The following is a 4590-nucleotide window of genomic DNA, read 5'->3' on the forward strand; positions in this document are numbered from 1 at the left end:
GCCTGGATTGTTGTAGTTGATACTGGGGGGATTTGACCTCCAGGCCAACTGGCTGTGAGAGTCAGCTGTGTCTGCAGTGGGAAAACTTCTGTCCTCTGGGGAGGTGCTAATCTAGCCTTTCCCTGAGGCTATCCGGCAATGCCTCTGTGTAGGGCTTGGGCGGGGCGGGTCCCAGGGGATCTACAGGGTGGGTGGAGGGAGCAGTTATTGCTGCTCTCAGTTCTGTCCCTAGGGGCTCTGCCTCACAGAGTCCCAGCAACCACTGCAAACCTCAGAGAGAAATCTGCCTTCGAGTTCTGACCGAAGCCAGATAGTCCCACTTCTCCCGTTTGAGTCTAGGTCCCTAGAGACTCGCCAGGCTCTGGAGCTCTGAGTCTGAAACTCCCTCCTGATTGAAAACAACAACCGCGCCCTCCGCTGCCAGCCCGCTCCGCACACTCCGCATGAGTATTTCACTTCAGCACTGCGCCTCCTCTGAGTCTGGGTATGATATTCTCTTTACTCCTAGTTGTAGAATTTCCACTCAGACAGCCTTCCTGTGGTTCTGGATGATGTCTGTTCCATCTGTTAGGTATATTTTTGAATTGGTTGTTCGAGGCAGCAATCTCCGGCGTTAACCTATGCCACCATCTTGGTTTCTCCAACTTATGCCTTTTACAACTAGCTGAATGCACCTTTACAACCAAGAATTCTATTTGGCAATTAGCATTAGAATAATTAGTAGTATTTGTTTTAAACTCAAAGACTCTTAATAGTCAAAATGAAAACATTACTTACAAATCAAAAGCTTCAATTCTTTGCTTCAGTTCTGCTTCTCTGCCTCTTAGGAAATCGATATCTTTCAGTAGAAGCTGTATTTGAGCATAAATTTCTTTTGTTTCCATCTGTAGAGGAAGGCATTAATTGTAGCAAGCAAGCTGAAGAAAATAAGACAGATTTGAACTAATGGACTGCTTCCTACATTCCAGAGAACAAAGTACAGACATTTAGAGGAACAATTTCACTTTTAAAACATTCCATCTAAAGGTATGCATTTTGCCTATTCTAGTTACACAAGAATTTACCCACTAGTCCAGGGGTGGGCAAACTTTTTGACTCAAGGGCCGCAATGGGTTCTTAAACTGGACCAGAGGGCCAGAACAAAAGCATGGATGGAGTGTTTGTGCGAACTAATATAAATTCAAAGTAAACATCATTACATAAAAGGGTACGGTCTCTTTTTTTTTTTTTAGTTTTATTCATTTCAAATGGGCCGGATCCGGCCTGCGGGCCATAGTTTGCCCACGGCTGCCTTAGCCCAATGACTGTTATGCTATAATACCCTAATATCCCTTGTGTAAAATATCCTGACACTTCCTTAACATTTTTGTAAGTTCTCCAGAAAAACACACACAAAAAACAAAAAACAAAATGGGATAGAACTTAACAAAGTAGAATTCCAATGGTTCAATAGTTGTCTGAAAGTTTCAATTCATGGGCGGTTCTGACTCAGAATGAACAAGCTGGAATGAAACTGTGAAAAATAGATCACACTTTCATTTGTGTGTTCACTGAGCAAGGATTTACTGAATATCATGTCGAAAAGCACAGTGAGCTGGATATGAAAAGATAAACAGCTACAGTCCCCATCTTTTAAAAAATTCACAATTTACTAAGGGAGGGAGAAATAATACTACAATATGATGATTTCACAACCAGAGTCCAGTCTCCACGGCAGGAGTGATGCCTAAATGAGTCTATTAATGGGAGTCAGGGAAGGTGTCACCAGGAAGCAACATTTAAGGTGGAGTTTGAAGGACACGACAGTTTTATCAGGGAGATAACGGGTGAACAGTCGGGTGGCAGAGTAAAAGTATGAGGATGCTAAGCTTCTCCAGAGCCTTCAGAGAATCTGATAAACGGAGACAGGCTGTCAACTGGTTGATCTGATCTAGTCAGTCACTCATTTTGAGGTTCAAAGTGTTAGTCTGAACACAACCCATCAACTCAAAGACCAGTGGTTCCATTTATTTTTATAGCTAAAATTAACCCAATTCCCAGAAATGCTAGAAAAAAATTGTAGAGGGGGTACAGTCACCATTAATAACTGGGTTTTACTGAGAAGCTGCAAGAAAGGTTGACACTGGGAGGAAGCCTTTTAACTTCAACCATCTCCTGGTATCAATAGTTCTGGCTGAGGAAACCATGACCCCAACCTAATTAGGTCTGGCACCATTGGGAAAGAAACTGTTTTTCCTAAAGAAACGATCCAATCTCTTTTGCTGGCATGCACTCCCCACCATTCCTCAATCTCTTCATGTCCTGTCATTTTCTGGGTGACAAGATCAAATGGCCACATGGATGACACTTATAAGCCCCAGACCCTTCTACTCCAGGGACCTTTGCCTTTGCTCAGATGGAAGCACATTGCATTTGGTTTCCAACTTCACCTAGAACCCCAACCTGCAACTCTGTCCTCTTGGTCCACCCTTATTCTTCTATCAGTATCCCCAGACCTACTCCTTGATGTCTGAGACTGCCAAGTAGTTCTCCCTTCTCTCCTGGATTATTAGTCATCCATACTCTGCTCTGGTTCCGCTCACCATCATGCCGAACCCCAATGTCTTCAACTAAACAGGCTGCCTTTCTCAAATGAAATAAATTCAGCTCTATATAGCTCCACTCCATAACTACCACCATTTTTCTGCCCTCATTGACCTTCCAAATCCTCCCAAGAGCTGCAACAGAACAATCACCTACAACAAGCATGTCAAACTCACGGCCCACAGGCCGCATGTGGCTCACAATGAATATTTTTGTGGCTCAGCAAATATAACAGTATGTAACGTTTTAATAAAAATTTTGTAACCTAATTTTTAGAATAACCTGTTATATATAATTATTAATTACTAACTACATTTGCTAATGACTGATTACTATATAATTGCATTGCATTCATTTCCGTTCATGTGCCTTACGCGCAGGCATACCATTTTTCTTCACTAAAACTAGCAGAGAATATTTTAGCAGCCGATGGCCACGTCATTAGTCTTGTACTGACTTGTTTGGTATGTGCAACCGGAAATACTTTGCTTTTGGAGAATGAGAAAAGTAGGTTTATTTGCATTGTGCTTATTAATCTGCACAGTTATTTAGTGTCTGGGAAGTTAATGTTCAATGAAAAATACTAATTTTTATTAAAATGTTCTAGTATTTTTTGTTAATGATTACTCATTTATTTCAGCCCTTTTTATTCAGCATGTTTTTATCAAAGTAAACCTTTCTATGAAAATTGAAGCTTTTGTTTTGCAGCCCACATAAACTTGGATCGTGTTAGTGTTTGAAATGCTTGACCTAAATGCACTTGGTTTGGTCTACTTCAGTTCCAGGTTGCCCACTTCAGCAGTACCCTCAAAACAACTCAAGAATCCTGTCAGCTTCAGAGAGCTGCTCTGCTCCTTCTTCAACCCCTCGCCACCCAGTGGCCATTCCATACCTCTGGTCCTCTCCTCAAGGTCACTTATTACTTAATTCTCACATCTGCTGCAATTTTAGTGAGATTGTCTCACGCCCCTGACTCGGACATTCACTTCCACTCTTCCTTCCAGTAATCTTGAAAAAAGAAGTCTTAGTATCCTTTTCAAAGCTGATTCTTCCAGGTGTATTTTTGACCGCAGTCCCAACTAGTCCTCTAGGTCAGTGATGGCCAACCTCTGACACGCGTACCATTTTGGGTGACACGCATCGACAGAGACAAAAAATGGCGTATTCATATATTTGTCTCTCACAATGGCCAGAGCTGGGCATCACTCAAGTAATATTATTACTCATGTTACTCATGATCAATAACGCAATTCTAAAACCAGATGTAAACAAGTGCATCAGTGTTGCATAGCAAAGATACATAGTGAAAACATCCAAGATACATTGTTCCAATATTGACATTAATATAAAAAGGTTAAGAATTGCACTATAAGGAGATTAATCTTTACTAAAGACATTTTATTTTTACTCGAGTGGCAAAATGCCCAATTCTGGAAATGGCCTCATTATTGTCAACATGAGCCTCGGGTAAGCTTCCTGTGCGTTCAGGTGCATTCGGCAAACGGACGCACTTGGTCGCCATGTTCGTTAGGAAACAGGAGTGGGAGGGTTAGAAGAAAAAGATATAAGGGGAGAAAAATGGCAGAGGTATAAACTGACGTGTCCTGTGCCTTGTCCTGGATCAGATAAGGGTGAGCAGCTGAAACGGTAACATATAGCCCGAACAGGCAGAGGATATTCAGCTGAGAGTTTGCAGCTGGGAAAGGCCGAGAACTCCCAGAAAAAAAAGGACGGCTGGAGACTGCGCCGGCTAAGCAGCAGAGACCGTGCCATCTTGAATGCCTGTTACAGGCATCCAGAGATCAGCCACTAACCAAAAAACGAGGGATCTCAAGCAGTGTGACTGCATGAACTCAGACGAGCACTGCTTCTTCTCACAGAAAGGTTATACTTCCCCTAAAAGTGCGGCTTGCAATTCAGGTTTGAGAGAGAACCGTGCAGGGTGAAATCTGCGCCCCACAGAGTCCATGGCCCTTGGGACCAGCATGACCCGCAAGTGGGGAAGGG

The 4590-nt window shown here is 42.7% G+C and overlaps 1 pseudogene; it reads right to left on the bottom strand.

Annotated features, from left to right (window-relative positions):
- Positions 1-2588, bottom strand: part of LOC102774225 — a 46346-nt pseudogene extending 43758 nt beyond the window's left edge.
- Between the last annotated feature and the right edge of the window lie 2002 nt (positions 2589-4590).

The sequence above is a fragment of the Myotis davidii genome, unplaced genomic scaffold, assembly GCF_000327345.1.
Source record: "Myotis davidii unplaced genomic scaffold, ASM32734v1 scaffold852, whole genome shotgun sequence".
NCBI lineage: Eukaryota > Metazoa > Chordata > Mammalia > Chiroptera > Vespertilionidae > Myotis > Myotis davidii.